Here is a 10616-nt window from a genome sequence, read left to right as displayed (position 1 = left end):
AAACACAGTACATGACATCCTATTTAAGTGAGGAAAACATGGAAATATGACATCGTGCTCAAGAAAAAAGGATGCAAGGTATCCCACCTAGATGAGGAAAACATGAATCTCCTCTCTATTCCCTTTTTTTTTTCTCTCATTTCTTTTCTTTTAGGTTTCTCTCCCTTCTTTTAGCTCATTTCTTTCCATGGATAGTTTCAAACTCAATCATTTCCCTCATTAGGCTGCTGGAAGTGATCGACAATGACCACAACAACGGCAGTAGAGGCGGCGGCGAGGATCATGACCGGAACGCAGAGGATTGGGATTGGGCGGCCCTGCTATCGCAATCGTACAACCAGAATGAACTGGACGAAATGTAGAGGAGCTGGCTTCTCGATCCGATGGAGGGGAAGAAAAACATATATGTTGACCTAGGTTGCGTAATCATGTCAAATAAGGCTTTGAAATAGGATTACCGATGGAAACAAGATGTGCCCATCCTTTTTTTTTTTTTTTTCCTGACCGACACATGGAACGGCTCCCCTTACAAAAGATTTTGTATTTTAATCAACTTTTTTTTTCTTTCTGTTAGTTGTTAAGTTTAGAAGCTTAGTGCTTGAAATGGGCTGAGTGGTTACTGATAGACATAGACATGTACTTATGATTTTGATGCATTACTCTTGAATTTGATTCTTTAGTGAGGTAAAATAGATTTAAGGGTCATTTAAATACAGAAGAACCATTGTTGTAGAATAGCTTTCACTTTAGTGTTAGGAGGGCATGTGTGGTTGCTGTAAGGAATGAAGGGGTGAAGGGGAAATCATGACCGTTAGCTCATTATGTTATTGGTTATTTGGATGAGAAATATAGATATAGACACGAGACAAAATTAATAAAACAAGGACATTTTGCACAACAAGCTGCTTTCCATTATCTTCACAAACGATTCAAATAAGTTTTTGTAGATACCCACATTTTGCTTAATTGTCTTAATTCACTTTGAAAAATATTTATCTAATGACAATTTTAATTAAAAGACTTTTATCAATTACGAAGAAGATTTCTAATCCTTTGTGTTCCCTCTTGATTTAAGATTTGAACCTACAATTTGTTAAAGTAGGCTGCACTATCACAACTAGTGCAGTCATCGTATATTTGTTTTGGTTTTAATGTTAATGATTTGTTCTTATACAGAGCATATATGGTTAGTTGTTGTGGAATGAGAGTGATGTTTCTCCGTCTTCTTTCTTGCATTTCTTGAATATTGAGTAATTGTAAACAAGTTTCTTCCTAGAATAGCTGGAAAATGAGATCACTCTAGAGACTTTACAACAAATTTCTGATCACACCATTGCATGTCTCTGTCGCCACAAAAAAACAATACCTTTGTAGATTTTAAATATAACATTTTGAACTAAAAGCTATGAAAAATTGAGCTACATTTTTTTTTTTTTGTACAATTTTTTTAACTCCCACCTACCATTTTCATTAATTATCCTCTTTCAAAAGGTTAGAGGGATGAAGATGAGCAGAGCAACAGTGACTTGAAGGAAGAGGTTTTCGAGATTTCATACCAGGAGCCTCCAAAGATTTAGGTAAGTTCAATCGGAATTGGTTGCTGTATTTTAGATTCTTGATGTTCAACTATGGATTTAAAGTCACTTCCTCTAATACTCTTCTCTATTTATGATTGTTTTGAATTTTAAAGTGGTTTTGGCCAGAGAAGATGTAGAAGTGTAGAGATACTTTGATTCTAAGTTTGATCTTCGTTTGAATGATGTGAATGTTTTGATTTTTGAATTTGAATTTATACAGCAAATTTCTCTCTATTTGATGATTATACATACATCTCAATCTGAAATTTGAAGAACTCTTTAGTTTTCACTTCTTTTTTTCTTTATAAATTTTTTTGGTAAGATTCTAACGCTAAATTGAGTTAAAAATTTACCTTTACTACTTAGGATTTGAGTGGTTATAATAGTGAAATCTTGTTTCTATTTTACTTATTTTTTTGTTCCATTATCTTATAAAATATTGTTTTAATATGTCAGCTGAAAAGTTCATAAGAGGATACTCATGAGCAAAGATGATAGAAGACTTACAATGCAAAGCCTTGACATGATAGCTACTCTCATTCATTGAACAACAATGCAGATAGTGGAGAATACTTTATCTTGTATCATTTGAATAACCCTTTCTTTTAGGAAATTATTGAATACATTAATTTGTAACGTAAATAGATTATAAAATTTCAATTATGAATTGAAGTCATGACATTTAGTGTTATGTATTTCATGTGTGTTTAGTTAAGGATAAGTACTTGGATTAAATTTTATTACAATATAATTAATTCAATGATATTTAAATATTAAAATAAATTTTGACCATAAAAAATAAAAAATAATAAATTCTATAAAAAATTATTAGAATAATTATAATTATTATAAATGATTAAATAACTTTATTATAGCATAATATTAAATTTATAAATATTATATTGTAGCGTTAAAAAAAAGCAATTATAAGTTAAAGATAACACAATATTATAGTTAAGTTAAACATATAATAGCAGTAATAAAAACGCTATAAAATGATTATATAACAATGTATAAAAACTATAACTTCATACTTTATTATAGCATTTATTATAGCTACAAAAAAACGCTATAAAATGTCTTAGACTTTTAATAACATGGGTTATCACGACATATGAAAAACGCTATAAAAAGTCTATGATAGCATTTTTCGTAAGCTATTGTATTGATTGTTTCTTGTAGTGGCTCATTGTAGTTCATTAGGATGTATAAATCTTAAGGTAACCAATAGGGACATTTTAGTAATTTAAAATTTAAATCTTGGATCGAGCTTCAAACATGATCCAATAGTTTAAAAATTATGCATAGACTTTAGGAATCATCAAATAAATCCTCTTATAAAATTTAATTTCATTGGGAGGTCATTTGGATAATAAATCAATGGTATGTTACTACATTAACTTTATGGTCATTTTACCTCCAAATTTCATATATAACCTTAATATGTTAATTTTACCTCTATTAAAATTTTATAAGTAACTTAGTCTATTTCGTAGATTAATTTAAGGTTACTTGATTCTCGAACAAAATGTCCAATTTTAGTACTTAAGCCACGGTTCTTGGCTTAAACCTTTCATGTTTCTTTAAATCTTGGTTAACTTACTTGTTCATTTCCAAGCGATTCCTACCAATAAAATTTAAGAAAAGACCAGTTTAGTTACGTGATGCCTCCTTATTGACTACTTCATTCCAAATGTCTTGAGTTTGAACTTCAGCTCTATTCTTGACATGTGTGGACATTTGCTTGATGCGTTCGTCCCTTCATTGTACATTGCTTGTACACCTACATTCGTCCCTTCGTTCAAACCATTTCACTCCTCGAGTTCTTCACCAAACTTGTTCATTTCCTAACGAAACTAAGAGATTTAGATTGGTCGATGATGAGAGAGTATCGATTGATTTAGACCTAAATTGGTCTTTGATAGGGTAGTACCTTGAGTCTTGAGTTTAACGTGTGCCAGTATTGTGTGTGAAATGGACGGGGGCCTCCCAACAGGGCTCCTACTCCATAAACTAGCTAACATAATAAGTAGCCATTTTAGACTTATTTCAAACCATATTTGTAGAGGTATCTTGATTTTCCCTCTAAAGTGAAGTTTTACTTAATATCGAGTAAATAGAAAGGATTAAGGACTTGAAGCACACGGTGCTTAAACTGAACGCTTTACTCAGTACGACCTAATAGAACCCAAAAATTAAGTAATTGATTAAATTGACCTATGAAAAGGATTCAGTTGAGCATGAATTTTGAAAATATGGTTAGAATTTGATTTAATGATGTATATGGAATTTAAAAGGAACATTAGGATGTTTAGGACTTAAATATCATCGAGGGTGAAAATGATAAAAATGCCCCCATCTTTTACTTCATTGTATGACTCGAATGAATTCTAAATGACATAAAACTTTGCATAGAATTGGAAGGATTTAATCCTGATTTTTACAAGTTTAAGTATGAAATTGATATACATGTGTTGGTATAGGACCGTTATGAGTAAGTTGAACATTTTGTGATCAGGATGTGCACTCAGATGAACTTCTTTGAGCATAATCCAATAACATAATACTTATGTCCTAGCTCTAAGAGTATAGTCAACCAAGAAGACTTTATTCAACAAGAACCACGAGCCTGTGACGTCTTGATAGCTAAGTATTACCCCACGAGATAGACCTAGCCTAGCCTAGTGATGACCTAATTCACCCTAGACCTCCATACCTTTTCGGAACGCCATGTGCTTACGATTCCTCACCTCGATAAGTGGGATGCCTTCCCTGAATGGTAGATGGCACGCATGATTATGCTTCTCCGATGGGTAGCATCACAACTCTGTTGTGACCATGTGATCTAGAGTGGTTTAGTTAAGGGAGTGTCCCAATTTTAGGATTTAGGACTGAGTGTGGAAGTAGACATGAACGTGCAAATAGGACCCATACTTTATAAATCCACCTTGAGAAGGACTAAGACTAGTATATGATTATGTATTGTGTGAAAATGGACATGGGCTTCTAGATAGGTCTCACGCTTTATAAAATTATCTTGAGAGGGACGAGGGACCACATGGGCACATAGGATAGGGCTTAGGTATAGACTAATCAAGGACTCAGGACTTGGGTTCTTAAGAATGAACGTTTATGCATGTACAAACGTAATTATCAGGTTAAAAGTGTGGTACCTTAGTTGCATCCATGGATACGATCAAGAGCCTACAAGTTGGTTGCTTACAAAATATTTTATACTCACTATAGAGTTTTACTATTTTTCAGACAATATCTAGATGTTGGTGTAGAACATGAGTAGTTGATTAATGGGGTACGTTAGTCCTATTCCATATACATATGATGCAATTGAATGAGAAGTTTTAAAGTCTTTGTGCACACTCACTTTTTGAGCTCGAGCATAATAGCCTTGTAATTCTTCGCACGTGTCAAATAGTTGCCACATGAAGAAGCGACGGTACTTTAGGCTCCTCTCATCGAAATTCAAATACCAAGCTTCATATCCCTTCTTGTATTTCAAGTATTCAATGGCCTTATATGGTTGTACTCAAGTAACGCAAACTTGACATCTTCTCACACGCAACGTCCTGTGACATTTGAGATTAGTATCCATTTTCCATGACAATTATGCCTTGGATATGGACAAACGATGCTATCAAACAAACCAATCTAGATATCAAAGCCCGCTCAAATTCATCGTAATCTTTGATATCATATGAAAATAATTCAGTACTTATCGAATATGTTCATGTCTAGTTTCATGCGAATATGATTCATTAATTGATTATTCTAAAACTTAAAAGGGAAAAAAATAAATAAATAAAAGTTTTTGGTTCGAAAATTTGACTCCTTAAAAGAAATATACCAACTTTATTGCAAAATGTAGTATAATTTTTACTTTTATCCTATAAAGTATAGTACGATTATTAGAATATATGACTAAATTTGGACATTATAAAAAACATATATTAAAACAGAGAATAAAATAATGTTTTAAAGATAAAATTTAACGTCCCCTTTTGTGTTTTTATAAAGTTGAATCTAGTGCCATCAAATTTTCCCTTTTCCCTGTTTGATTATTATTTTTTTTTTTTTGTTCATTTTGGATTTGTTTATAATTTTGATTAATTAACTTCTACCATTGGAAAAAAAAAAAAAATCGAATATAAAATCCATTTCTATTTAGATTCTACAAAATTATAGAGAGGTTCATTTAATCCGAGGGAGCGGGACGAGGATGTGGATTACATTCTTTATCTTAGTATCCACCTTGGCGTTGCACCAATCTTCGACCCGCCCTGCCCACTATTATATGTAAATAGTAAAACTACATTTGTATATGTATACCAAAGCTAAAGCATATATATATTAAAGTGCTGAACTTATACTAATATTAAATTTTGAATTTTTAAGAAGTACGTTGAATATTATATTATATTTTTTTTCTATAAAATATTAGTTTAGGGTGTTAGAGACCGTGGAGTGAAGAGACCAATTTGCCCTATAGTTGTGATAATAGAGATATGGGTGAGTGCAAAGCGAGCATAAATGTATGCTTCCACTATGGCAAGAGTGACAATAAGAAGATTGACAGCCTCTATAGAATACGATTGGAAGAGAACATAGCTTAAGGGTCTGGGCAAGGTAGCCGAGGAGGTTTGACAGAATAGAGGTATTGTTAAGGCAGCTATTAGAAAGAGGTCCAATAATACTGACACTATGGTTACAGATATTGTTATAATCATACTCTTGATAGCAGAGGACTTGCAATTGTGCGACACTCACTTTCTAATAACAAGTGAGCTAAGTCAATTCGTTCTTACGTCGCCTACGGCCAACCGACGTATGCTCGAGCCTCTGGCTTCGGTTTAAGAGAAGGTTTTAGAAAACGAGGGCAGAGAGAGATTTTCGAAAGAGACGTTAAATAAGCAAACAAGAGTAAAAACAACGGCTCACTGTATATAATCTCGGGTAGGGAGAAGTTGACAACTAGTCATATCCCCTATAGTACATTATAAGGCATTTCATGTCTAGCAGGCCTAAACATGATTTTTTCGAAACGTCATACTCCCTAGAAATATAAAAGAAAAACACTAGAACATGGAAAGACATAAAGGATTTGGCTTGCCATGGGCATGCTGCCATGGGCAACACGCCTTGGACGAGCATGACCGTGACAACAGGTACTCCACCTGTGCTTGACTTTCATGCATTTTTACTATTTGATTATGGATCCTCACACTTGTTTATATCTACTACTTTCGTACAATATGCATCATCAGGACTAGAGCCTTTAGGATAAAATTGTTTGTTTATGCGCGGAGAAATATTAATAGTTGATGAGCTAGTGTAGACATGTCAAATAGTAGTGCTAGAATGACCATTATATCTACTCTAGAGGAGAAGAAGCTAATTGTCCATAGTGCTTGGGCTTTATTGGCCAATGTTACTAATGTGAGACAAGAAGTAGGCTGTGTGGCAAAAGTGCCGGTGGTACAAAAGTTTGAAGATGGGATTCCTAGAGAACTGCTTGGGTTACCACCAGTGAGGAATATATGTTAGATAAAACCTGAGATTTTTTCCTTATTTAGATTTACTATTTAGATTTACACGTTTTTATTAGTTATTGAATACATTCGTTCAAACACATCAAATGGATTAACAAAGTAGGAAGTGGCACAGATTTAGTTGGCCACTCTCCAGCCATTTTTAGGATAAGTTAGATATTTAAATAGGTAAATCTCTTCATAAAATAAGCACATCATTTTAAGCAAAAGTCTTCAGCGCAATTATATCTCTCCATTCTTTTTAGCATCTTTATTTTCTTCTAACAACTTCCGTGAAACAATTTCCTCTCACCGAAAAGGATTTCAGTTGTCGATTGTCGAAAAACAACAATTGGTATCAGAGCCGGGTTGAAGCTATCAGTGGTATATCATTTCGGAGGAGCCAATCTTATCAACAGTCAAGTTGAATAGCTCAAGTGGTTAGAGCATCGACCTAACAACACCACAGGTCTCAGTTTGAGTAGAAGAAAATGCAAAGCGTGAAAACACACACATCGTAGGGTCCATCCTGGGTAGGCTCACTCACTCCTCCACGTCGTCATCGTGTGCCGGCATCTCTCCATCACTGCCACAAAGAGGTCGATGCCGTGATGACGGGCGTCAAAGTTGACGTTGAGGGAGTGATTAGGGAGACAACGACTACCATCGGACTGACAAGGTCCAACTACAACGAGTGCTATATTTACAGTCAATTCTCCCATTGGGTTGGTGTACAGCGAGTGCGAGAATCCAACATCGAGCAGATGCGAAAGAAGCTCTTAGAGATCCGCTTTAAGGATGGCGAATCTGTCGATGATTTTTCAATGCTGCAGGCCGTAGCGAGAGAGAAATTGTGAAGAAGATGTTGCAGGCCGTAGCGAGAGAGAAATTGTGAAGAAGATGCTGCAGGCCGTAGCGAGAGAGAAATTGTGAAGAAGATGCTGCAGGCCGTAGAAGCGAGAGCGAGATTGTGAGGCCGTAAAAGCGAGAGCAAGATTGTGAGGTCGTAGAAGCGAGAGCGAGATTGTGAGGCCGTAGAAGCGAGAGCGAGATTGTGAGGCTGTAGAAGCGAGCAGGCCGTAGAAGCAGGCCGTAGAAGCAGGCCGTAGAAGCGAGAGCGAGATTGGAGGCCGTAGAAGCGAGCAGGTCGTAGAAGCGAGCAGGCCGTAGAAGCGAGAGCGAGATTGTGAGGCCGTAGAAGCGAGCATGTCGTAGAAGCGAGAGCGAGATTGTGAAGAAGATGCTGCAGGCCGAAGAAGCGAGAGCGAGATTGTGAAGAAGATGCTGCAGGCCGAAGAAGCGAGAGCGAGATTGTGAGGCCGCAGAAGCGAGCAGGCCGTAGAATCGAGAGCGAGATTGTGAAGAAGATGCTGCAGGCCGAAGAAGCGAGAGCGAGATTGTGAGGCCGTAGAAGCGAGCATGCCGTAGAAGCGAGAGCGAGATTGTGAAGAAGATGCTGCAGGCCGAAGAAGCGAGAGCGAGATTGTGAGGCCGCAGAAGCGAGTAGGCCGTATAAGCGAGAGCGAGATTGTGAGGCTGTAGAAGCGAGAGCGAGATTGTGAAGAAGATGCTGCAGGCCGAAGAAGCGAGAGCGAGATTGTGAGGCCGCAGAAGCGAGTAGGCCGTATAAGCGAGAGCGAGATTGTGAGGCTGTAGAAGCGAGAGCGAGATTGTGAAGAAGATGCTGCAGGCCGAAGAAGCGAGAGCGAGATTGTGAGGCCGCAGAAGCGAGTAGGCCGTATAAGCGAGAGCGAGATTGTGAGGCTGTAGAAGCGAGAGCGAGATTGTGAAGAAGATGCTGCAGGCCGAAGAAGCGAGAGCGAGATTGTGAGGCCGCAGAAGCGAGTAGGCCGTATAAGCGAGAGCGAGATTGTGAGGCTGTAGAAGCGAGAGCGAGATTGTGAAGAAGATGCTGCAGGCTGAAGAAGCGAGCAGGCCGTATAAACGAGAGCGAGATTGTGAGGCCGAAGAAGCGAGCAGGCCATATAAGCGAGAGCGAGATTGTGGCGANAGCGAGATTGTGAGGCCGTAGAAGCGAGTAGGCCGTAGAAGCGAGAGCGAGATTGTGAAGAAGATGCTGCAGGCCGAAGAAGCGAGCAAGTCGTATAAGCGAGAGCAAGATTGTGAGGCCGAAGAAGCGAGCAGGCCGTATAAGCGAGAACAAGATTGTGAGGCCGTAGAAGCGAGAGCGAGATTGTGAGGCCGTAAAAGCGAGCAGGCCGTATAAGAGAGAGCGAGATTGTGAGGCCGTAAAAGCGAGAGCGAGATTGTGAGGCCGTAGAAGCGAGCAGGCCGTAGAAGCGAGAGCGAGATTGTGAAGAAGATGCTGCGAGCAGGCCGTATAAGCGAGAGCGAGATTGTGAGGCCGTAGAAGCGAGAGCGAGATTGTGAAGAAGATGCTGTAGGCCATAGAAGTAGAAGCGAGAGCGAGATTGTGAAGAAGATGTTGTAGGCCGAAGAAGCGAGAGAGAGATTATTGTGAAGAAGATGCTGCAGGTCGTAGAAGCGCGAGAGAGATTGTGAAGAAGATGCTGCAGGCCGTAGAAGCTCGAGAGAGATTGTGATGAAGATGTTGCAGGCCGTAGCGAGTGAGATTGTGAAGAAGATGTAATTGTGAAGAAGATGTAATTGTGAAGAAGATGTTGCAGGCCGTAGAAGCGAGAGAGATATTGTGAAGAAGATGCGATTGTGAAGAAGATGCTGCAGGCCGTAGAAGCGAGAGAGAGATTGTGAAGAAGATGTAATTGTGAAGAAGATGTTGCAGGCCGTAGAAGCGAGAGAGAGATTGTGAAGAAGATGCTGCAGGCCGTAGAAGCGAGAGAGAGATTGTGAAGAAGATGCGATTGTGAAGAAGATGCTACAGGCCGTAGAAGCGAGAGAGAGATTGTGAAGAAGATGCTGCAGGCCGTAGTAGCAAGAGAGAGATTGTGAAGAAGATACTGCATGCCGTAGTAGCGAGAGAGAGATTGTGAAGAAGATGCTGCAGGCCATAGTAGCGAGAGAGAGATTGTGAAGGAGATGCAATTGTGAAGAAGATGCTGCAGGCCGTAGCGAGAGAGAGATTGTGAAGAAGATGCTGCAGGCCGTAGTAGAAGAGAGAGATTGTGAAGAAGATGAGAGAAATTATGAAGAAGATGCTGCAGGCCGTAGCGAGAGAGAAATTGTGAAGAAGATGCTACAGGTCGTAGCGAGAGAGAAATTGTATTGTGAAGAAGATGCAGTAGGTCGTAGCGAGAGAGAAACTGTGAAGAAGATGCTGCAGATCGTCCCCGATCACCTCGAGTAGTCGCAATTTCAATTGAGACATTGCTCGACGTGAATGACTTAACGGTGGAATAGGTGATCGGAAGACTGCGTAACGTCGAGCAGCGGAAGAAAACAATGAGAGTCGTCTACTCCTCATTGAGGAGGAATAGCTTGCACACCTAAAGCTCCGCGACAACATCGACTGGGGAGCCAGGTCAACTGAAGGAGGAGCGAGTGTTCACTCAAATCG

This window comes from Cucurbita maxima, unplaced genomic scaffold (assembly GCF_002738345.1).
Source record: "Cucurbita maxima cultivar Rimu unplaced genomic scaffold, Cmax_1.0 Cma_Scf00061, whole genome shotgun sequence".
Classification (NCBI taxonomy): Eukaryota; Viridiplantae; Streptophyta; class Magnoliopsida; order Cucurbitales; family Cucurbitaceae; genus Cucurbita; species Cucurbita maxima.
This window is presented reverse-complemented; position numbering follows the sequence as displayed.